This window comes from Pseudopipra pipra, chromosome 5 (assembly GCF_036250125.1).
Source record: "Pseudopipra pipra isolate bDixPip1 chromosome 5, bDixPip1.hap1, whole genome shotgun sequence".
NCBI classification, from domain to species: domain Eukaryota; kingdom Metazoa; phylum Chordata; class Aves; order Passeriformes; family Pipridae; genus Pseudopipra; species Pseudopipra pipra.
In genome coordinates this window covers 16,592,205-16,618,353 of record NC_087553.1, presented here as the reverse complement: position 1 = coordinate 16,618,353, position 26,149 = coordinate 16,592,205, and positions in this window count along the sequence as shown.

The following is a 26,149-nucleotide window of genomic DNA, read 5'->3' as shown; positions in this document are numbered from 1 at the left end:
AAATCAACTAATTATGAGTAAAATAAAGCAACTTCAGACTTCTATAGAGTGTGTTCATTTCATTTCTTGTGTTACTGTCATACGCAGAAAGCTTTCCGTATTTTAGCATGCACTGTTCATAAGAATATTGTGCCATCTTGTGGGAAAATGTGGAAAATATCAAACCATACCTTCACATACATTGTGCAAAATGAAGGGCAGGTGCCTGCATGATCAGATGTCTGAGAGAATATTCAGGAGGTCACCATACAAAGGCAAGTCCCCAGCCTGAACACTGAAGGACCAAAACTTTCAATAGACAACTTCAACTTTCTGATCTAAAGACTTATGTGGGCTTTGTAGTTCTGTGATTGAGAAGATACATTCAGCCAGGAGATTTATTACTGAAAACTGCCAGTCTGGCAGATTTTTCCCAGCCACAGCTGGCTAACTCTTACCCGAAGTAAAACAGCACAGCCCAGCTAACTAATACCATACTAATATGGGAGCTTTTTAAGAAAAGGATATGCATGTTGATCAGAAGAGACACAAATGAAAATTAAGGGGGAAAAAAAAGAATATTAGAACTTGCAGAAGAAAACTTGTGTCACCAGGGCATCAGTCTCTGGTTCTTGGTAAAGAGCAAGCCCACGAGACTTCATATCCAAGAGAATTCAGTTATATTATCACTACAAAACGAAATCTAGATAATAGCAACTAATAGCTTGGTCAGAGATCAAATGCTCTACAGCACATCCTTGGATTATTTATATAGTTTGGAAGAGTGAAGCTGTTCAAACAGACATTTGGACATGAGTATTACTGGGCTGCTGTTGCTCAGGAATCCTGCTGCGAGAGGCACCATGAGGCAGAGAAGATGAGAGAAAAGTGACGTGCAGCTGTGGGGTCAGGGCATGGACTCAGAGGACAAAGGTGGGGGAAATTGTCCACTACCACAGAAAAGAACAGGTAGTACAAATCTGTAGGAGAAGAGGGCTGTGCTGTATCCTTTTCCTCCCCAGAGCCTGGAGCGAGTGTTTTCTCCACTGTTGGAGCCTGCCCATGGCCCTGGTCCTGTGGAGAGAGCTCAAAGCCACCTTTTAGCTCCTCTGCTCACAGCTGCTTCAATAATTGTGGCACACTGCTTCTAATGTATGAGGTTAATGAGCTCTGTACAGCCCAAGCTGCTCAAGCTGCTCAAGCTTCACAGCTGGGCTTACTCTTTGATAGGAAAAAGTGTCCGATGTGTCTTATTAGCTGCACTGCTTTCCCATAGCCATTTAAATAATGCAAAATATGGAAGAAAATTCCAGTGACTTCAATACAAAAGATGAAAACAAACAAAGAAGAACACAGGTTAGGACAAGATGCATTGCCATAAAATCATATTTGGGACACACATGCTTTAAATTTAAAAATGACTGAGAGATGCTAGACAGTGGAAGGAAAAAGGATATTAAAAAAATAAAAATAAAAGACTGTCGGAAGTATTAATAAGCAACAAAAAAGGAAATCTGAAATCTTTTGGGTTTTGCTGCTTGGAAAGCTTGTCTTGTTATTATAACAGTCCCTTCAGATATAAAAGTTCAATATTAGCAGGGAGATAATTTTTTGTCTGTTATTTTTATTTTGTTATTTTAGTTTGTTATTTTTACATTAAGAATAAGGACAATACAAAAAAAGGTGAAGGTCAAGCATCAAAACAAACAAACCAGCAAGATCATGTGAATGTTAGCAGAACCTATTTTAAGTGAGAGTAGGCCCATGGAGCGGGGTCAACACTCACACCACTGAACTTTAAGCTAAGATGCTGAAGTATGGAGTTTGATTGCATTCTGTTTCCTGGAAGACAATGAAGAGAGAGGGGCTCCAGAGAGAAGTTACGGATTTCTGTTCACTGGTTGAAGTTTGGCAGATTTAATCAGGACTTTGCTGTGGCCATATTCACATTAGGGATGTTTGATTCAGGACACAAGCTGGTGTGGGGCTGTGTTTTGGATTTGTGATGGAAATAGTGTTGATAATTCAGGGATGGTTTGGGTACCACTGAGCAGAGTTTATACAGAGTCAAGGACTTTTCTGCCTCTCACACCAACGCATCAGTAAGTGGGCTGGAGATGCACAAGAATTTTAGAGGGGACACAGCTGGGACAGCTGATCCCAACTGACCCAAGGGATGTTCAGAATAAAAACTAGGGAGAAGAAGAAGGAAGGGGAGAGACATTCAGAACGATGGCATTTGCCTTCCCACATAACTGTTACACGGGATGGAGCACTGTTGTCCTGTGGATGGCTAAACACTTCCCTACCCATGGAAGTGGTGAATGAATTCCTTGTTTTGGTTTGCTTGCTTGCACAGCTTTTGTTTTACCTATTAGACTGCCTTTGCCTCAATACATGAGTTTTCTCACTTTTACTCTTCCAGCTTTCTGCCCCAGCCCACCAAAGGGGACTGAGCGAGAGGTTGTGTGGTACTTAGTTGCTAGCTGGGGTTAAACCATGACATTATATCTAGTCCAAAGTAAAACTGCACATAGTATGGTTATGCCCCCAGCAGTGTATTCTTCACCCTATTGATCTGTCCTGATTGTGCCAAACTGTTGCTTGTGTAAACATCGGTGTGTGTTTGCTGATGCAGCACTCAACAAAGTCAGCCTGGACAGAGTGCTGAGTAGCCACAGTAATACTCTCCCCAGACTGACTCATGCAGAGATAGCTCTGAATTTTTTTTGTTTGTTTTGTTTTTCAGAGCATCTCCTTTGCCTGGGATTGCTAGGAAGAACGGAGAATGACAAACGTCAATCACACTCTCCTCTCAATTTAACCAAAGCCGTGGTCCAACACCCTGCCTTGTGGCATGCAGGCTTACCCACTGGCTGGCATGCAGAAAGAGCAGGGCCAGTGTTGATCAACACCTGCAGCCTTAATACTCAGGGTAACCATGAAGGCTGTTGATTTTGCTGGTGCAGGAGAATGCAACAGCTGGAACAAGTTCCTTGCAGCAAAGTGCAACAGGGATTTGTTAAAGCACATAGAAGGGAAAATGAGCCTCAAAGTTGGGATCTGGCCCTGATACTCAGAAGAGAGAGAGAATTAGCAAGGAGTCAACTTCAGCATGGTGCTGCAATAGGCTTTTTTGCATGTAAAGGTGGATTATGCAAACCTATCCTGATCACATCATAGATTGGTGAGCTTCACCTGGGGAGGCTCAGGCTTTTAGCTTTACTACTTGGGGCTTCCTTTGATGACAGCATCAACTCTAGCAAGGAAATAGGAATGTATTTGAATAAAAACCTAATCAGGCCAGCAGCAACTACATATTCCCACTGCTGACAGGCCTCTGTCAATTCAGCACAGATGTTTGATTGTATGCTGGTTTTTTGGTTTCTTTTATATGCATGGACTAACTTGTGTGATAAAAAAAAATTGCAATAACATTCTTCTATATTTACTTTAAATTCCTCCCTGTTGCTTTTGACCTTTCTGAAAATATAACTTACATGTGAGTTTGGACTAAGGAACATTTTTAATTCCTGTAGTGTCTGACTAGAACAGGACATTGTGATCATTCACTGAACTTAGGGAGCCTTGACAAGTGATGTGGAGGAGACAGAAAGGTCTTTGGAGGAAAAAGGATATTTACAGGTTGAGAACCCATACTTCTTCCCCTTAGCATAAGCTGTTATGGGCCACTAGCTGATGTGCAATGGCTACACCGCATACCTCTTGTTCTTTGTTTCTCCTGGCTATGACGTTCTGCTGGCCCCTTTCCCAGTCCAAGCTATTCAACTTGAGACGGTGCCAAACCACTAAATTTGATCCAATTTTAATTTTCCAAAGCTTGGGACACGGTTTTAGTCTCATATCTTTTTATAACAAAATCACTTCTTTCAAATATCTAGAATACACAAAATGTTGCTGACAAAACCACATATTACATTATTTCGATGATTTTTCTTTAGTTTTTCAGTCTAGCCCAGACTCCAAAAAAGAATTGACATATAACTCTGCTTATACTTGCCTTTTCTGACTTTCAGCTGGATTTATTGCTTCCTTTCCTCCAGAGCCATGGAAACTTCCAGTCATATGATTTTTAACAAGCTGTCTTGTAAGGCAGACCGTCTCTTCTCCCAGCCCCATCTCCCTAGGAGAACTCCCCTATACTCTTTCTAGTGACAAGTTCTGCTTGAATACCAGGTAGTTTAAAACAAAACAAAACAACTGCAGCTGTTTTACATGGGATTGACTGTGTTTCCATCCTTGCACAGCCATGCAGGAAGGTGGAGGAGGGAGGATACGAGACTGTCCTCATAGCCCATGCTCGCAATGCAAGGGAGCCATGAAGGTCCCAGAGAGTGGGTAAAGGTGTTTTACTAATTGCCTTAGGCCATTATGAGCCTAAAGCAACCCCCAGCAGATGAAGGAAAGAAGTTATCACATGGTTTAAAACCAGTTCCCGGAGGTTTTAAATCCAAACTCCAAAACCCTGGCTGGCAATTTTTCATAGCTTTTATTAACTTCCAGAAAGAAAGAAAAGGTGACCTTACTTCAGCTCCTAGAAGTTTTCACAAGCCCCAGTACATTGTGTAAGAAAGCTTTTCCCTGTTCTGCAGTGGTGACGGCATCTGTTTTCTGAACCTGGATCTCGTTGGTGCTAGAGGCTGTGTTATGGATGAATTGCACAGGCAGTTTTCTGTCTCTGTCCTTTAAACCACATCATTTTTAAGAAATAGCCCACAGTATTTTTGTTGGCTGGAGTTTCCCAGACTGTCTTGAGAATTTAGCCTTGCCAAATATTGCTATCATGATCACTGAAACTTTTCACAGCATTTATTTCCCTCTGCAAAGCAAGCAAGCTCAGGGCCGGTGTATTTCCAGAGACTGAATGTTATGTAGAATTTGTGCTGAAAAATCTGTGCTGGGTTTATGTGTCAATGGACACTTCTGTGGCTCCACTTATTCACAGTTAAACCTCTGTGCTCTTTAGTGCCATTCTGTGCCATTCCCCAGACATCCTCAGACACCGTAGATTATAGTATTTCCTTTATATTCTCCAATTTTTTTGTTTGCTGATTACACTTTTCTTAATCTGGATCCATGCTTCTTCCACATGCTGGTTCTTTGAGCCAAATCCATCTATAGATGAGTAGAGGAAACTAAAAAAGGGTGCACAGCAGTGTTGCTATTGTTTCCCTATAAGGCCCTACAAGATGATTAAAGATGATGGTAGAACACTCTCCCTCTTTCTCTCATCACCCAGTGAAAGTGGATGCTCCCAAATTTCATTTTTCTGTTTCCACAGCCTTTGTTCCCATCACAAGCAATGATAAAGATTATTTTGTTCAGAGATGACATTATATCTTCTCAACCTGAATCAAGTGTCTTGATCTTGTAAGTGTTCTTCAATGTTTTCACATGTGTAATCCCTGAACTTCAGTTGCAATGCCAATGTGCCGTGTGCTCACCCCGCAGGATCAAAAACTGAGACAGTCATGAGTTGTGTGATAAACGAGAACGAGTAAACTGTTTACATTACTTCAGGCTGAACTTCTTAACTTATTTAGATATGTAAACACACAGAGGAAGACCAAAAATAAATTTTTGCCTTCTATTGGTTGGGAACAAGAACAGATGATTTTAAAGGTCCAAGTCTGAAAAAGAATGTAGAATTGTGAAGTGAAAATTACATAAGTCCAGAACTTGTGGCCTGATAATCTATTACCTGTTTGAAGAAGCTCCAACAGAGCTTCCTAACAAGTAGGTGTTAAGGTACATACTGCACAGGAGGTTTAGTCAGTTTTTTCTGATGGAGGTGTGATTTTGCTTGGACTAACTGAACTATCCCAGGACTAGAAAAAGACAGCAAACATAATTCCTCCACTGAGTTAAAGGGGAAGGCGAATCAACTGAGGAAAAAATGGATTTCCTGCCTAAAAAGAGGGAATGCTGAATCCTTTTGGTTACTTTATAACGGAATAACTATCTCATCAAATTTACCTTAGGAACAGTGTGAAAATATAAGCCTTCAGCAAGAAGAGATGAGTCTCCAGTTCCTAACTCCAGAATTTTTCTTTTAACAGATTAAAATCATGATTCCCACCCTTCAGTATTTTGCTAGGTGAGCCAGGGCAATGCTTTTCTGCCCCTTTGAGGTGAGGGGCACATACCATCGATCTGCCTGTGTCACTGCACTGCTGTTGTGCCTGGGACACGATGGGGTTTGCACCCAGTCCTACAATAAGTGCCCAAATTATACACAACAGATCTGACTCTTCCCAGAAGTGTTGCTCTTTGACATGCAATAAATCAGTAGTCCTTGCTTTGAGGGTTTATTTATTACATGTTAGCAAGCATATTTTTATTGGGTTTACAATTAATTATTTATTGGTTTTGATTTAGTTCTTGAGGAGGTGAAGTTGTTTATTTTATCATGGCTTAGTGTCACTGAGCAACTGCTATTTTTGAAAACCTTATTAAAAGTACTTTCATATCTTTTAGTCTTTATTTATAACAATTCTAACTGAGGCAGTTAATAAGCCAATACCTATTTAATGGTTAGGCCTCTTTATATTGTTACTTTTTGAGCTACGGCCAGGTTAGTAATCCACATTTAATATCAAGTCTCTAGTGTTCTGATCTCAGCAGGTAGAAAGAATGAAAAACACCTACCTCAGAGAACTCAGATCTTTCACATTATTTACAGACTTACACAGACTTGGTAATGAGTAGTTGTAGCAGTGAGGGGAAGCTGGGGGGGGGTCTTGGTAATTGTTGGTGAGGTGCTATAAAGAAAGGAGCAAGGCTTGTTATCAGTGAGCACTCACAAGGCAGGCTGCTTAGAAATGTGTGTGGGTTGGGGATTTTTTGGTTCTTTGTTTTTAAGAGGAAGCAGATGTAAGGTTCAAATATTAATTTCCAGCCTAATCCGTGCCTGGCAGAGAGGTTTGGGGCTCCTGGCCTGATTTATTGCCCTGCTATATGAAACCCCACTGTTGCTGCTGTTCCTGGGAGAAGTGTGGAGAGACACCCTACGTGCTTCCCGGGAAGGATGGAGCTACTGTCCTGCAACAGAGCTGTACCTGGCACCCAGTGTGACACTTTCAGAATGAGGAACTCTTGGGAGAGGGGTCCTTGGAAGTGGCACATTAAATCCTGTTAACACGGCTTCTTGAGGAGCAGAGCGAGCTAAGCCCTCCTGCTCTGCTGCAGTTCAGTAATTTTATGCTGCAGGTGGGAGGGGTTCTTTTGTGGTCATGTGAAGTCCCAACAATAGGAAGGGAAAATGTGACAAAGAATAATCCTCTGCTAAGGAGCCTGCAATTTAAATACAAGCCCATTGTTTCAGGATTTAAAGAGATTAGTGCAATGTAACCGGGACACTGGGCAGGCTATCTCTGGCCTGCCCAGCTCACCCCTCTTAGCCATCACCTCCTTTAAATGACCTTGTGTGGAGGGGAGGCACCACAATTGTCTTTTGCTCTCAGAGGGGTCTGTGCATTGCAGTCCTTGTACCATCAGGTGCAGTTATCTCAGCAGGTCCAGCACAGGATGAGCAATGCATTTCTCTTCCCTCCAACAGCACTGAGAGGGATTTTCAGAAGGTAAATGGCTTCCACAAACTATATGCTTAGCTGATACTCCAGGACTTGCAATTTCCTGCTTTTTGGAGAGCACAGCTCCTTCAGGCTACCTTTGGGTCACAACAGACCACTGCATATCCTGTGCCCTCTTCACCCTCTCAAACAGATTCTCCAGCTTCACAGCCCTTTTTGCTGACTGATTTCAGTCCTGGCAGAGCAGATGTCTCACTGTAGTTTGGTACCTGAAAATAGACTCATCCTGCAATTATCCACACACACTGCCACAGCCAAGTTGCTCAGAGGGAACTTTTCCATAGCACCACATTTTCCCAGCTTATGCCTTTCCCATCCTCTATTAAGGCAGAATGGCATATTCTCACAAAAGTCTTTCAGTCTTTTATAACTGTACCAACCAAAACCGATGCACAGTATTCAAAATTGTCACACTCAGGTTGTTCCATGTTTATCATGGTAAAAGCAGATATATTTGCTTTCATAAATAAAACACATCAACCTGTTGACTGCAATTATTTCCCTGTTTAGAGGGTGGCTGTGCTTAAGTCAGAGCTTCTGTCACTCATGCCATCCCAGAAACTATTCTTATGTAAAACATCACGTACTGTTTCATTGTGAGGCATAGAAGTATTCTATTCAGGATGTGAAAATGAGAACATTTTTATGTTAAACTGCATTTACAACTCTATGGAAAAAATCAAATCTTGCAAGAGTTGCTCTGTTCTCCATCCCTCCCCTACGTGTACATGTACATACTATTAAATTGTATCACTATATATTGCAGTTCAAGGCCAGGCTTGATAAGGCTTTAAGCAACCTGGTCTGGTGATAGGTGTTGCTTTGAACTAGATGATCTTTAAGGTCCCTTTGAACCCAAACCATTCTAGGATTCCATGGTTGATTTGCTCACAAAAGTAATCTTGTTAAGTTCTGGTTCAAGTGTCTGTCCAGCATTTTTTTATCCACACACTGGACTTTCAGGGTTTGTTTACTCTGTAACAGGTGGAGCCAGTGCTCTGTAATTAGCTTCCCATGAAATTACTTAGCTCGAGTGGGAGTGATCACCCAGGAAAATGCAGCAAGGAAAATAACAGTGTTTCAATTAAAAGAGGGACTAGGTTCACTGCTTTATGAGATTTTGTAACTTAATCACCAGTGTGGGTATCAGGAGCACTTGAATGACAGCTCTTATCCTGAAGCAGGTAACAAAGTCCTAGGAAAAAGCCCCTCTGGGCTCAGATTCCCTCCTGAGGTTCAGCGCAAATGAGTATTGCAGCAAAGATGAGCTCTCTAAGAGATGATGGTGCAATGAAGCTTGTCCAGCCCATTAGTTTCAGGGTATTTATCTGTGTCAGGCAACAAGACACTGATTATGACCTAATAAATAACTACTTAATAAATAACTACTTACATATATAGTAATTCATGCACACAAATATCCTAAGGGTGAATGTCATGATGATGAGGCCAGACTCTGTTCAGTGGTGTCTATGACAGGGCAAGGGACAACAGGCACCAACTGAAACACAGGAAGCTCCATCTAAATATGAGGAAAAGCTGCTTTACTCTGCAGGTGACTGAGCACTGAAACAGGCTGCCCTGAGAGGCTATGGAGTTGCCTTTTCTAGAGATATTCAAAACCTGTGTAGACACCTGCTTTTACAGGAGGGTTGGACCAGATGATCTGCAGAGGTCTCTTCAACCTCAACCTATAATGATTCTGTGATATAGCAATATAGCAATTTATGTTACAATTAATTCAGTTAATTACTTCTATATGTATAAAATAAATTACTTACTTCAGTTCTTCCATGCACGAAATACAGGTGCTATATTTAGTTTCATGTAAAAGTTCGGACTTCCCGGGATAAAAGTCAAAAGGTAATTGCAGAATAGCATCATGTGTATGTTTATATAGTTACTTGTAAACAAGGACCTGTATAAACACATTTATTTCCAACTTTATACCACTCTTATTTTCAGTTCTATTTGAAGAGGACAAGTAGAACAAGTAAACATGATAACCACTTCAAGATCGCAAAAAGAAGTGCCCAGTATCATTGTTGCAACAGGTCTTACAGATACTTAACAGCACATAGCAGATATTAATATCTTCTTTCATTTCATTGCTTCATTTAGTGAAACAACAGTTTTATGAGAATTTGATATTGCTGTCATTGACCTTTCCTCCTGAGAACATTTACTACCATGTTCACCATCACTATTCCTTTCAATAGCATCTATGTTTAAGGAAAAATAAATCTTTTATTTATGCTCTTTCTGTATTAATCTTTTTTTCCCCTGTTTTATTTTGACTTTAATAAAAGGCTTTTTAAAATGATCAGTAAACCATGCCTGTGAAATGTACCATCTGGGAGCAGAAACAGACCTGGAATACAGATGAACCTTAAAAGAAGGGGGAAGAAAGGAAGTATTTTACAAAACAAAGCAGTCAAACAAAAAGAGATGTTTTTTCATTTTTTCATTCTACCACATCAAATATGAAAACAGCAGTCCTGGGGTAGCTGCTTTCCATGAAATGACAGAGAGGAGGGAGAATTAGAGAAGATACTACACTAGCGAAAGACAAATAGCCACCTCCCTGTGACAGGAAAGGAATTTTCAGATTATTTGCCACAGTGCATCTGTGTTTTTTTCTAAATTTGTTGTGGAGTTTGTGTCAGCAAAATTTGCCCACTAAGATACTTCTTTAAGATGGCATTGCCTGGGGACTTGAATCGCTTCAAAAAGCAGTAAGATGTTTTTCAGCAAATGGCTTACAGGCTAAAATAAGAGTGTGTTTGAGGATAAAATTACACTTAAGGCTTAAGATGATTCTATCACTGAGATGGAAAACTGTCCTTTTCCTCCCCCTGCCTCCTAAACTTCACCCCAAATCTCAGCTGTAGACTCACATCCCCATGCCACACTGGGTGCCAGAGGTGGCTCTGGTGACAGAGGACCAGAGACCTCATTTGACTCAGCAAAGGGTCCAGTAAGCATCAGAAGGGGCAGAAGAAGGGGAACAAGGTCACTGACTCCGAAGCAGTGGAAATGTGAGTCATTGCTCCCCCCATTTCATCCTCGAGTGAACTCTTGGACTGACACAGCTTTTCATACTGTGTAATTTATGGCTGGGGTTACAACACAGGAAATATTTAACCCTGCTGTGATTCAAGGTTCATATGAAAACAAGCAAGTCCTCTGATTTAAAAAGAAATAAATCACCTCAATGCCAGGTTATGAACTGAGGCAGTGACAGGAACATTCTTAGTTTCTTTTACATCGCCATAAAAGAGATGGTTGGCTATCAATATGAGAGTATGTGGAAGGCAGCAAAAATAATCTTGAAATACAGAAGGATTATATGGAAAAGTGGCCTCATGATACTGCCTATTACATCCCAGATTTCCATCCAATTCTTCAGCATCTGAGATACCCCTTAAGAGGGTCCACACTTGAAGCATTATCATAACCTAGTTCTATTACAGCCTGAGCACTCTGAAAATGCTCTTCACCCCTGTGTTGAGCAATTACTGCTGTTGCTAAAAAGCAGCCACCCTTGACATGAGACACCAAGGCCATTTTGTGCTGTAAAATAGCACATCTGTTAAGTGGTTGGAAAGAATAGTGAAGGTTTGCTGTCATAGAGTATTTCCACATGGTGCAGTTAGCCTGGGAATGACTGTAATTAAAAGCAACTAATTTACTCTGTTAAAAATTATTAAAAACTTCCATGCTTGCTATTGGACTTATGAGTGCTGTCATGCACTCTCATGAAAAGAATGCCTTTAAATAGCTCATAAGATTTCCTGTGTTTGGGCTATTCCCAGATGCCATGTTTCCCACGTTTCTTCTCAGAAACACAATGTGAATAATTAGCCATTCTAGGGGTATCTTGATGAGTATATCTTTCCATGCAGGAACTATTTATCTAGGAAATGTATTTGTTTGTTCTTCTTTGAGCTCATGCAATTCCTCTACAATTACAAAAGTATGTACAATCAAAAGCTTTACCAACTACATCAACAGCTAAAAAGTCAGAAGAATGTATGATGTGTAATCTGACAGTTTAGGTGCTCTGAGTTGGGTCTCCCCACACAGTTCTATGAGGTCATAGAATCATACTAAAATTCAGGCTAGAAGGGACTTTGGGAGACCATCTAATCTAATGTCTTTCTCAAAACAGGGATACCTTCAAAATTAAGTCCAAGCTTTGAAGCCTTGTCTAGTTAAGTTTTAAGTTTCTCCACAGATGGAGACTTCCCAGCTTTTCTGGGCACCTCTTCCAGTACTGCACAAACCTCGAGGAGAAAATCTTTCCTTGTTTCCTACCAGAATTTCCCTTGCTTCAGTCCATGGCTGCTTTGTGGACTCCCCTGAGCATCTCTATGAGGTTGAGTCCATCTTCCCCATAGACTCCCCCTAGGTGGAGGGAAGACTAATTTTGGTTTCTCTAGGTCCCCCTTTGGGTTTTTCTTCTGCAAGGTGAACAAGCCCAGTTTCTTCAACCTTTACTTATATGTCCTTCAGCCCTTTGACCCTCCTCTGGATTCTTTCCAGTTCACTGCTTTCTCTTGTACCAGCATGCCTTGAAATTAGACACAGGTTAGATGTGGCCCCACTGGTACTGAGGACAAAATAACCACTTCTCTCTACTTGCTGGCTACTTCTGCTGAGGCAGAACAGTAGATGGTTCAATGTGTATTTTATGATTTTCTTTCAAACCATCTAAATTGGGGATTTCTGGTTTGTGTTGATCAAAGGCTAGTGTTTCTGGCTGCTTTATACTGCCATGAAGACTGCAGAGGTGGTGTGAATTGCTTTTGTTTTATTTTCACATTAAGGGAAGCTGCATTCTCAGGAAAACACGAGACATTGGCAGTTTGTGGTTTGGGGGAAAGCATTAGGCGTCTCAGATGTAATTTTGGAGCTGGAACCAAGAAACACCTGTTGCTGAAGGCTTTATTAAAGGGAAGAACAAAAAACACCTTGGAAAGAAAGTGAAGTTATACATGGTGTTACTCATCCATTAGGGATGCCATTTGATTCAAACCAATATTCTCCCCTGGGATGCTGGCCAGTTAAGCTCTTCCATGCTGGGATGAGCCTCTGGATCCTGACACAAACTCCCTTGCTGTTAGACCAAAGAATGTAACAAACCCCTACATGTTAAGATTTCTCTTCACCATTCTTTGGCGGGTAAATGATGTTTCTTATACTAGGAACTGCATCAGAATTCCAGTACTCACCCAGAAGAATGAATTAAGAATGGAAAGAATTATATAAGGCTCAGTTTTCAGCCTATCATAACAAAAGCTCTTCTCTCACCAACACAATGTCCCTTTTTCCTAGCTCAGAAGTGAACCATACACAGATGGGTTTACTGCTTCTTGCAAAGTTTTTTTCAGCCTCAAAGGCACTAATAGTGTAGCTTCACCATGACTCTTATGATGTAGATCAATAGTGAATCATGTCCTTCCTTTACCTATCGACTTTTCCCATGCTCTTGCATACCTGCAAATCTTCATGCTGAGGTGGTATTCTACCATGTGGCTCTATTCATCCTGTCTTGACAAAGTGTCCCAGGATAACGTGTATTAAAGGCAGGGTAACATGTCTGAAGTCATGTCTACAGCCCCAGCCCAGAGTCTTGATCACCATGAAATAACTATTCCCCCAACTTGATAGGTAACATCAGTACAGTTTATCTGTGCTAAATGTACATCTTCTTCACCAAGGATAAATGGCTACCGTGTTTCCTTAGCAAATTTTTCATCTTCTAGATAAACTTTTTACTTGAGTCAAAACACAGACTAAATTGCCATGGAAGTCCCAGTATGCCAGAAACACATGGTCAATTATCTGCCTAAACGGTGCTAATAATTTAAATGCCGTAAGTAAAAAAAAAATGCAGGCTTTTTGGGTGTATACTACCTAATTATAAATCAGTTAATGAACCTGAGGGATTAAACATAAGACATTTACAAATTACAACAGTGCATGTGGAAGGTAGAAAAGCACCAAGTGCAATGCTTGCTGCCATTTCTCTACTGAACCATTTCTAAGCTTAACTTGCCAGTATTTGAGTCAGCAGTCAAAGGAAACATTAAAATACTTGACAGCTTCATTACGTAATAAATCTACACAAATTCAGCCTTTTGCTTGCCTACAGGAGCTTGTCATTAAGACAAACCCCATAACAGTTTCTTCCTGGAACAGTCCTAGGAGTCTTCATTTAGACGTCTGTTTTCTGGAAACCCTTAGCAATCTTGCATTAAAGATAATGGGCAAAAATAAGAATGCTCTTTTTAAAGAAGTGTGCAATTGTTTATCATTTTGTTCTTTCCTATGTGGCTTCAGATTAAAAGACTGCCATCTTGATAATGAGACACAGTTTTATGAGATAAATTAATCTCAGCTGCACTGTCTGAAAGTACAGTCATTGTGGTTAAAGCCTGGTTTGCTTTGCACAGCCACAAAACCAGTAAAAAGCTGGTGTAAGGGATTATCCAAATGCAGTTGCAGGTCCAAAGGCACAGAGTGCCTATGAATTCCTGTGAACTCAGCAGGTTTTGTGGTATTGAGTACATTCTTTCACTGTACCACTCTGAAGGGTACTTCACCTGAGCCCATTTGCTCATATGATGGTGCTCTGTGTACTGGTGATCTCTTTAATCCTTCATTTCAGACTGACACCCATAGGGTGTCAGAGATATTGTGGTAGATGATGTATTCCTGTTATCTTTAGAATCATAGAATCATGGAATGCATTGGTTTGGAAGGGACTTTAGATATCATCTAGTCCTTGCCACAGGCAGGGGCACCTCCCAGTAGACCATGTTTCTCAAAGACCCATCCAACCTGGCCTTGAACACTTCCAGGGATGAGGCATCCACAGCTTCTCCGAGAAACGTGTTCCAGTGTCTCACCACTCTCATAGTGAAGAGATGCTTTAATGCCACTTCATTTTGTCAGGAACTTCTGTTTACCTGGAGGGTGTATAGGGCAGCTGTAACAATGAGGACAGTGAATTTTGGAACAAATTTAGAAAAGACTTGGCAAATTCACCATAACTTTGCATAATTTACCGAGATGAGACAGTTTCCCAAAGGTGTAATTCAACCACATATTTGCTCATTAGAGCAAACATGGAAATGATTGCATACAAATTTCTGACTGGTGCTTTGCTATAGGCTCAGATTGTACGACTTGCACAGTTCCTTTTGATGTTTGATAAAATGGTTGAATTCCAAGCATGGACATGACCCTTGTAGCACTTTTACTTCTGGTCCTGACCCAAATACGTCTTCTCCTGCCACTCAGTAGATTGTTCAGCATCTGTGGAGGGGAACAGGGAGCAGTGGGGAACAGGGGAGCAGTAATGTGTGGCTGTGTCAGCAGTGCTCACACACTGACACTCACACTATTTTGCACACATAATACCTGGTTGCATGGCAGTGTGGAGGGCATCCTAAAATATGTAGCAGTGTAGCAATAAGGATGTTTGGTCCAACTGCAAAGCACCATGAGCCAGCTGGAAATGCAATAGTAGACAATTACAAATAGAAGCACTTCAGTATTATTTAAAGTTCCGTTTTCTTTGTAATTACTTGCTTTTCTAGCTATTTTTTAGATTATGACTACTATTTACTTTTATTTCAGAACAGATTTAGGCCTCAAAAGCCTTAAAAAATCTCATCTGTATCCGAATCTACATTGTTTTTTTCTGTTTTCATCCAACCACAAGGAATGTAAATTCTTGTTTCCTTTAAATGTTTAGAAAACAAACCATACGAATCAGCAATTTTAGCAGAACAGATTTTTTGTGCTTCAAGTGTCCAGAATACGGATCATGTTTCATGACAAAGTACTTAATACCAATTTCCCATTTTAATTATGTTATTTTTTTGGAAATACTTTTTAAAAAGTTTTTTCTTGTTTTGAGAAAGCATGTTTATGATAGTATTCAAAATGATAATTCAAATCAATTTTCTAATTTTCTCTTTTTTCTCTCATGGATTCAAACTGATGCCTCTAAGCTCACTTAAGCTTTGAAACAGGAGAACCAAAACTTGTTTCTCCTATTTCAAGAAGAAGCTAGAAAAGTCTTGGTACAAAAACTGAAACAAACTTTAGGGAAGTCTTAAAGTGTGGCACCATCAGAAGGTGGGAAATGCAGCTTTCAAACGAAACATGAACCTTGGCTCTATCTGTGCTCTAAATTTGAAGTCCAACTTATTTCTTCAATTTCATCAGGATTTGAAAATTAAAAAAAAAAAAAAAAAAGGATGAAATGGTCATTACTTTTTCCTCCATCTTTGGATAACTGGAAAGCAGACCTCGTTCTGTCAGAGCAGAGATTTCACTGACCAAACTAAGCTGTGCTGTGCTTCGTGGCTCTTAGCCCTACTTTGGGTTGGTGGAGACAGGAGAGGTCACAGCCCCACAGCCACCAGGCAGTCCCCAGGGCCAGCTGGGAGCTCTGCCCACCTGTGGGCAAGGTCCAATGCCCCATATCATTCCTTGGATACAGGCAGCAAAATCCTAGGAGGGAGAGGAAGAGATTGCAAAAGTGGTGGGTTCCTGTGTGAGGTCTCCTCCTCCTCCAGTGTCACCAGATTCAGGACTCCACTGACCAAGGTCAGTCCCAAAATCACAGAAGCAGCTACTGAAGGGTGGCACTAAGGTAGCATTTCACCCTCTCTTGGTTGCAGCCATCCATCATAGTGAGGCATACAACAAAAACAATCCTAGCACGGTGCTTGCTCACTTGAGTTACATTAATTTCTTTCTACCACGCAATTTGAGATGTGTTTTTACAAATTTTTTCACAGTACACTTTAATTTCTTATTTCTTAATCTTTTCCAGTGCTTCTCCAAATACTGCTCTGTACTCAGCAAATATTTTTGTTCATTTGATTATATGTAGCCCTCACATATTTACAGATACTCTTAGAAGGGCTCTTACCCTATAGGCAGAATTTTAGTCTTGCAATCAGTCATACACTGAAATTTGCCTTTCAGAAAACACAAATTCTTTGCATTTGTGCAACTGTGGGACGAGGCGTCTTAAATACAAAAACAGCTCCAGGCCCAGGCTAGTGGTCAGAAAGCTCTTAAGAATATGACATAAGTTTTCTCAGACAATTTAAACGAAATGCAACAAGCATGCAACAAACAACAACATACCTTCCTAGCTAGCACAGACACCAAACATTCATGGTGTCTCATTTTCTCACCACAAACAGCTTCTTCAAAAACAATAACAATCTATGTAATGCTTCCTTGTTAAGAACAAACAGTCCATTTAAATAGGATTCATAGCTTTCATGCCAAGTTTGAGAACCTGGAAAATTAATTTCTGTGTGGGAGGAAGAAGTGTGATTTTTTCCTTGATTAAACACAACTTTCCTCATTTAAAAAAAGGGGCCTCCAAATCACCATGGAACTTCTTTCTGTGGTCTCCCAGACAACCTACTGTGGTAGCAGTGGGAGCACATGCCATGTGTGTCCCTTTCCAGGTGTTACTGAGACTACAGAGCACCTGTGCACAGAGAGCTTCTACAAAGAACTTGTTTCTGCAGTACAGGCTGTTTGTGCTGCTGAAAGATTACACCTCTTCTTCCACTGTTGTATACCCCAGTGGGCTGTGGTGTACCAGGACACAGAAAACATTGGGTGGTTGGCTTTGGCTCTTGAGTGTGCAATTCCATGTTAGTCTGCTGCAGGTGTCAGCGCCCCTCACCACCACCCGTGGTCCCAACTCCATGTCTCTTACAGGGGGTGCTCTAGAGCACTTTCCCATCTGATTTCAGGAAAGTTATTCTGCCCTTTGGATGGAGTGGAACATGAACTGCTGGGAAAGGGCCTAAGGGCCGCGAGATGTCCTGCTCTCAGATGTCTTGCTCTGTCCCCTCACAGCAAGGAGAGGGGATGCCAGCCCAATCCCAGGCAGACCCCATAGTATGACATCCAGGCATGGAAATCTGCTAATCCAGGTCAGAGGCTGCTCCACATAGGATCGTGCTTTAATTGTGAAGCGAAGATTCAGGCTAAGACACAGCCATAAGCAATATAAAACACATTTCTCCTTTCCCTGTCACAGTGATGGAAACTAATTTTAAAAGTATGTGCTTGTTATGAGCCTGACAAATAGCCCTTTGGGCGTCTTCCTAATTACTTCAATAGTCTTGGGTGGGGTCGTGGACATTCTGGTTACCTTTTTGTGCCAATGGGGTCAGCTGCTTCTTTTCTGGTGGTGTGTGTACACATGGGAGAAAGAGACAACTTCGGGAAGGTTTTGGCATGTATGTCTCCTCTACTCTCCTGGAATTCAGTAATGCCTCAGCAGACTATTTAGCAAGCCACAGGCAGCCACAGAGAGATGGCACTTATTATAGTCAGAAGTAAACTAAGGAGAGCATTAGGGCAAAGAAGGAGGCAGAATAAACCACCACAGGTAAACTGCAAAGCCACAAAGCTGGCATGCAGTGCTTGGTTCCCACCTTACCTCTGCTCTGACCATTCCCTCAACCCCAGAAGGTGATACCAGGAGGAGACTGTGGGACAGGGAGGTAGAGAGAGATAAGAACAGGTAGCTGCTGGAGAAAATGTAAATCCTCCCTAATTTGTGGATGCTAGGGGGTCACTGGGTTACACTGAGGGAAGCAGCCTCTGCTTCAGCATCTGAATGTTCTACCTCCTTTCTGGCTGTCAAACACCAAACATAAAGTTCTTCCCCATTCAGCTATCCATAAAGACCTAGCAGCTCTGTTGCAAATATTATTCTGTGATTAAAATGGGACTCCTGAAATATGTACGGGCCCCTTGCTTGAGAGAGTTTCAGGACCAAGCCCTAGTTTATTAGGCAAAAATTAGAGTAACGTCAGAGCTATTATCTCCCTGGGACACATGCTTGAACCCATTTATCTGCTCAGTGTCTTTCTGCTTTCCAACTAAAGACAGCAGGTCATGCACATCCCCAGAGGGAGGGGGTGGAGGGAATAAAAGAGGTTATTGTCACAGAGGCAGTAACCTGCAAAATCTGCAAAGCTGTCTTCATCTTTTCCCTTTGCTGTCCAATGTTTCAACAACTTAGCTCAGCTGTTGGTGTTTTCCATTAGGCTTACTGTCAAAACAAAAATAAGAAAGGAAGATAGTGGCTGAAAGAGAGAGAGAGAGGAAGAGAAGGGATCAACCATCTTTATTTTAGAATTTCATAAGGGATTATGTTAAATTTCCTTTTTTTCCTTCTTCCTCAGTTTGTTAACATTTACATTTAATCTCTTTTTCATAGTTGCCAGAATCCGTTTCAGCTTAATCTGTCTCCTTCCATTATTCTCCCATTTTAACTAAAATGTGGCATAATCATTAGATCCAGCTCTTAAAAGCACAGAGTCAAGTTTGGTTTCCCTCAGTTGTGCTGTCAACAGCTGGCATTGTGTGAGGAGGCAGAAGAGACCTTTTGGAGGTGAAATGTACATAATTTTGAAACATTCCACTCATCTGGTCCTGTGGTTTTAGTTTAATGATCAAGAAATTATCCAGGTCACAAAAGGAGGTTATCTAATACTGACCTTAATAGTGACATAGATCTACATTTAGAGAGCACTGGGGCATAGAGGTAGTCGCAAGAGGATTTTGTCTGGGCTTTTTTTCCCACTCTTTTTTTTCAGGTCTTCTTTGGTTCCTTAACAACCTGCTAGCACACACTGCACAAGAGTGTTGTCACTGTAGCTGTGCCAAACTGTTTTCAGATAAAATTTGCCACACATGCTTTCCATACCAAACCAGCCTTGCACCCCTTTTAACACAAGGCATGAGGGGAACCAGCTCCAGGCCAGTGAAGCCAAGCAGTTCCCAGTTGCACCAGCCTGACCAGCAAAATGGCCAGGAGGAGAGACCAGTTAGGGGCCCAGAGCTGTAATAAGGCTACAGGAGTGAATGAAGCCATGCTGGCTGGGGAACCTGTCCTCATCCCCCAACATGGAGCACAGGCTTCTGGCATTGAGGAGGGATAGGGATGTTGACGGCACAATAAGTGCCTCAGTAAATGAGCTTTCCGTAAAAATCGGTGGAAATGCCCAGTATCCTGAGCCTATAAAGCTCCTGAGTCATGTTGTAGCTAAATCCTCAAAAAACTCTGCTAAAATGGATTTTCTGTATTTTTTTTCTCATCTCCAGCCATGCTCTGCAGTTTGGCTCAAACCTTTTCTTCCATGCTACAATTGCATATGCATTTGTCAGGATTTTAACTCTTTCACATTTTTTCTCCTGTACTTTTTTTTTTTCTGCCCTACAGCACTGCACCAGTGGAGTAGGTATCTCCCATTATGCATCCTGCATGCTCTCCTGACCACCTAATTCCTGCATGAGGGCACTGTAAGAGCTTTTCAGTGTCTGCTGCATTATGTCAATCCCACAATGCCAGTGGAGTTGCACAGCTGTCATATTGTGGGCTCCTGCAAGTGGGGACCTAGTGCAAACAGCAGGATGGGTCTGGTGTGGTTCTGCCCACCTCCCATCATACCTTCCTGTGACTCTGTTGATGGCACTCAGCCTGCAGCCTGAGGCCAGATGCATTTGTCTTTCCTACACTCTGGACAGCGATACCGATCCAACCCTTTTCAGATCCACATTATTAGAGATATAAATTCTGCTCAAGGAAACCTAGTATCTGAAGCCTGATTAAAAGACAGGATGTCACATTTGTGTGAACACAGGTGTATGAAAGAGAGACAGACAGATAGGCATCTTGTTTTGCACTAGGCATTTTCATGTGTCTCCAAAGACGATAGTCATAAAACCTGTATCTGTAGATAAAACTACACTGCATTCTGTGGAGCCTGGACATAATTTGGCTGCAGAGGAAGACAAACTGAAGCCATTTCTTCAACTGTTTGCATAATCCTTTCAAGCTTTGTGAGATCAAATAAAAGTACTAAATCCAAGCCATTATTGGTTTCGATTCTGGAACCCAGACCTCACTTAATGAGGTATATTAAGCCTAGTTCTGCTTGTCATATCTCCTGTTACAGGGGCATAATTAATGCAGAGTGGAAACCAGGTTTCCTGCCCTGCAAAAGATTTAACACTGTCAAAAATGTTAAGACAAATTTAACATCTTTCACAGAAAGAGAGTTTCCTTTTGTTAAAGTGGTTTCACTTTCTGTAAGTAGTTACTCATTAAGAAGAAGAGTGAGGAAGTTGTTCACTAGGTTTATAATATTCTCATGGAGGAGCCAAGCTGGGATCCCTGTCTCCACTAATATGATTTGTTTGAAGGAAATGGAGTGCTTACAATGGAGAAGCCTGAAGGACTCTCTCTGCATATAGGCAATAGACAGATAAGGTTCTTCTCTCAAATGTGGGAGTTACAAGGACTTGAATCCAAGCTTTCCATACCTTGTAGCAATGCACTGTAAAGATTTCATACATTCACTGAGGACTGAATGCTCTCTCAAATTTGACCAACAGTTCCCTCTGGGGTTTAGGAATATTTCCTGCCAGAAATAGTACACACATTTTCCACTACCTTAAAAAATTTCGGTTTCATTTAATTGGTGTTTTCCAAGAAGAAACATACTAACCATACAGTTCCCTGTCACCTCTAGATTTACCTGAATCTCGTTGATTTTACTGGTTATAAAAGGGAGACAGTACTTTTTCTCTCCTTCCTGCAGTATGCCTATGTTATCTGTAAACACTTTTCTTGTTTTAGCCACAGTTGACATAAAAGAAACAGAGTCAGTCTGGCCTCCATGGCAGGTTTTTGCTAATGTGTACAACAGAAAGAGTTGGGAACAGTGATGGTTCAAGCCCCACTGAATTAAAGTAACTTAGCAACAGGGAATTGTTGAGCTCACAGATAGGATCTAGGTCTCAGTGCAGGCAGTACCATTACTTCACTGGAGGTTTGGTGCAAGTTGAGCTAATTAGAGTGTTCTCTTCGTCTCTTGGCACTTGATAGCACAGCCCAGGACACAGGGAGAAGCTGATACAACCCCTGATGAATGACAAGTCCAGCCATCAGAGAGGTAAGGTTGCTGCAGTGCAATAGATTCTGTACCACTGGGCTTTGCAGGTATGAAAGACAACTTCTCTCCCTGAGGGAGCTGCTCTAAGCAGTGCAGTGTCTGCCTCCATTTGATTACATACAGACAGGCAGATAGGCCTATATGTATAGTTCTTCAAGGGAAAAAAAGGGGGTGAGAATTTGCTGTGTTTTCCATTATATCTGCTTTCAGGCTTTTGTGCCAAGCTGAGGAAGGGAGAAAGTGAGGAACCATCCCACACCCTTCTCAGCAACAAGAAAGGTATTTGGTTGTGTTGTCACCCCTGCACCACGCCATACACAATCAAGAAATCTTGGCAGATAATAAGAACACTATCCTATTAATTTGGTTGGTTTCTGGGTGCTAGGCAGAGCAGAAGCAGCCTGTTCTGGAAGGTATCAGGGAAATGTATCAGGCAGCAGCAGTAAAAGCCCAATTTCCCCCCCGAGGCAACATGTCTGACACAATTGGCAGCTCATTTCTCCTGCCCTTGGATGTGAGCTGCTTCTGAATGCCTCCCTTGTGCAAGGGCTGGTACTGAGCTAAATGTGGGCCTGATGCCAATGATTACAATTCCCATTAGCTGGAATATACATTAACTTCAGGGGTTGTGGACCTCTCCAGCAAGGGAATTGCCTGCTGTATGCATCCATTATTTTTCTGGAAGAGAAGGAACTCTGTTTTGCGTCTGTTATTCACTCACACAATCTGTTTGTTTTGGTTTATTTGGGGTATTTTTAGGAAGCTGGCACTGTTGAAAGCAGTTTTATAAAGGCCCTCTGACAGTTTTGTCACCACATTGTAGCATTTTATGTTGTCAAGCTACGTGGCACTGGGTGGCTGCAGCCACCTGGGGATGAGGACATGCCCCAGCAACAGGCAGCTCCTGGAGCCCAGCAGGATAGCTGGGAGCTTTGAATCTACCTCTGCCTCACCACCTATGTACACACAAGGCAAGAGGATGCCCTGTGAGCCTGAGCAGAGAGAGAGGGAAGAAAGAGAGAGCTTGGAAGAGAGTCTTTTGAAAGCTGCAGTGATTTAAAGCAGTTGTGAGAGCTCTTTTAAACCCAAGGTATTACCTGTGCTTTACACTCACCTTTGCTCCTTTATCCTTGATCAAATCTGCCACCCAGGACAGATTTTAGCTATAAGGCTGAGTTGTTAAATCAATGAGCTGTCCCTTCTCCTGAAGCCTAAGATACAGTCTAAGGCTTTAAGATGCTATTCACTTTACAGCTCTTTATCAAGAAAAATCCTGGTTCATAGGTCTGAAAAAATGTGTTTTGAACAACTATCCAACACTTAACGTGTTCAGATTATTGATTGTTACTTTAGTCTGTGCAGCCTAGGAGATTTAATTGGCTCTGACCTCCTTTTCCTTTCCAACTTCTGTGTTATTTTCTGTGCTGTCAGTTAAAACTCTGTGTCTCAGCTCTTATCATTATGATCAAGTTGCTGTTTCACTAAATGGAGCCAAAGAAAGTCCTGGAGAAGTGAGTAGCTAATATCTGCTGTTGCTCCTGTGTGTCCTCACATCTCCCTACAACTGAAACAGGTGTCTTCAATTTAATTTGAAGGAGGTGTTCACTTTTTTCATCTCCTAAGGCTGCTAAACAAAGCCATGTGCTAAATATCCCGGTTGGCTATGTCAGTCAGGAATGATTCAGGATGTGACCTGTATGAATAGAATTCTTTCATCTCTTCCTTCCTCTCTGTGGCTCACTACAATCACAGGCACAGTATGGTGGGTTGATTGGACACCTAAAGCACCTGAGGGCTTCAGCAGAGGTGAAGGCTCATGTGTGCTTAGTATGGCAGAGACAGTCTCTGGCCAAAAGATTTTAGAGCCTAAAGAGATAAACAGATGAGGAACAAAGGCAGCATTGTCCTTCCTTTTCCGCACACAGTGAAACTAGGCAGGAAAAAAGTCAATGTTTTACTCAAAGTTTGCCTTTTTCCTGAAGCAAATGTTTGCCTTCATCACACTAAGAAAGAAATGGAAGGGTCCCTGAATTACTCTTGAAGACCTTTGCCACAAAGTTTTTCTCATATTTTAAAACTTTGCTGCTTCAGAAAATGATAAATTGGTTCTCTGAAGGTCTGTCAGCCAAGTATACTGATAGCATGGAAAAGTAAGTCTTACATTTCTGAAGATCTGCACATTCTCAGTGTATCTGAGGTGTCAGGCACACACCAGACCTCCATTCTTTTAAGGATGTTTTGACTCCCTGCATCCTACATACCTGCAACGTGGCTTAAGTGGCTTATTTAGGCAACTAGGAACTACCAAGATTTAATTTTGCAGGAGAAATACAATTGGTTTGTGAATCCTCAGTGTAGAAAAGCTTGATGGGGCAGGGAATGCTCATTTCTGCAGGGGGCAATGTTTAGTATCTGAAGGTTCAGGCTTTTCTTTGCAGGCCATCTGTTGCACCTCTGATTGCTTTGCTCACATGGATGCCCAAGAAGAAAGGAAGAGCTGTATGACCCTTCTTCTTCTGTATCTGGAGGGAATGGGTTGAGTTGTCCTCTCATAACACTCCTGTGTTAAGTCACCCACACTCCTCTGAAGAGTCTCACCAGTGCTACACTGGAGCAAACAAGTGGGAATGTCAATGTGTTAACTGGCAGAAGCAGTAGATGGAAGTTTTCAAAACAGGAATCTTTCACATTGCACTTCCCATTGACTCAGGTTTTATCTCAGGTCTTTTACAAAAGAGCCTGGCTCTGTTCAGCTCCTATGTTTGTATGCTGATGTCACAACCTCACCTGCCTCTGGTGCTCATTCTTATCCCCACCCCTCCTCTGTCATCCTCTTTACATGATCCAATCTCATCCCACTCCTATTTGAGTCTTCACATAATGCCACTGCACTACACCCCACCTCTAACATTATCACCAAAAAAATCCATCTAATATTTTAATTTTATAATTATTAGCCAAAGGTTGTACCTCTCTCTTAACCCCAGAACAATTTCATCCCCAATTTCAACAAGCTGATGAACCTCCGTTTATACTCTAAATTAAAACTTAAAATCTGTAGAAAGATCTGATCTGGTTATTCTTGATAATGACTTGTGGTGATGAGCTTATGTTTAGCATTTGGTGTTTCTATCTGCTTCAGAGGTGGAATCAGTTTTTCTTGATTTTGTATTATTAAGCTCTGGTTTTGTTTTGGTTTGGATTTAACAATTCATAATATTTACTGAAGAGACTTTTTTTTTCTGCAGTTCTAAGGATTTAATCATAAAACTCCCTCTGTGAATGTTCAATGCTGTCATTACTGGCTTTCCAGACTGAAAAGCAGGAAATGCTCTGCATAGCTGACCTTGCTTTATGATATTAGCAGTGATTTGTGACAGATATTTCTTGTCTGCTTCATTTCAGACTTCGTTTTACAGTAGCACTGCTAATAGCAATTTCTGTTGCTTTACTGCAAGTCATGGCCTTGGTGTTTACATTGGCTTTGTGCCACTGGAGCTTACAGCAGCCAACAGGTCGTAACAAAGCAGAACTGAGGGAATCTTTGGAAAGTTAAATTATCCAAAAGGGTCGTGCTGCATTACCCAGCAGGGTCTACATGCTTATAAGCTGGTGCAAATCGGCAGACATTCTCTAAGGGAGGTGAAGCTGTAGTGATTTACATCAGCAAGTGCCCTAGAAGCCACAAGGAAAATTAACAGTCTGTATTTTATAAGTTGCAGCAAGAGAAAGAAATCAGCCTCCCATCACTGACTTTCCTGCGGTAGCTCCTGCTGCCTACTGACTGCATCTCCGTGCTCCTTCCTCTGCAGATTGTTGTAGGCAGCAGCACCTTGACTGAACAAAAAAAAGCCCTTGCATGTTGTCTTGAAAATTTTTTTGGGAAAAAGTGGCATCCTTAATTTCTATGTAGTCTAACACACATTTGACCAAAGCGGCCTTACTAGCACGTAATTTTTATGAAATCTTGGCATAGGAAAGACTCTAGTTCAGCATTGCTGGGCTTAAAATGTGAACATGCTTAACTTCATTCTGAGTTATGTTCACAGCCTCTGTTTCAGTATCTGGGCTCTCTGTACAGTGCCTGGGGAGACAGCCTGATTTCTGAGAATGATTCACATAATCCGAGCTCAAACACAGAGACTATCTAAGCTAGTCAAGGGGAAATATCAAGGAGAAAAGGGCATATTAAATTTTGTGTCTCTTTAAAGCTTAAAGCTAGTGGGAGTTAATTTGTCTCTGCTCGGGTTTTCATTGTAAACATGAGTCCTCTCCTGATTTTTTTTTATATAAAGCAGGAGAGGAAGCTCTTCTTAGATATCATACTCAACTAGGAACCAAGAACCTGGATTCAAATACCTCTTCTACTTGAGGCAACTTGAGCTTTCATCTTTTATATGATCTTGGTGATTAATGAAATATGAATGGAAAGTATACTGCTTCCAAGTAAAAAAAGATGGGTAGGTAGTAAGACCTGCATCTTATGTGTGAGTGCTGTGATCATGGCAAGAGTCATCCTCATATTCCTTCTCTCTG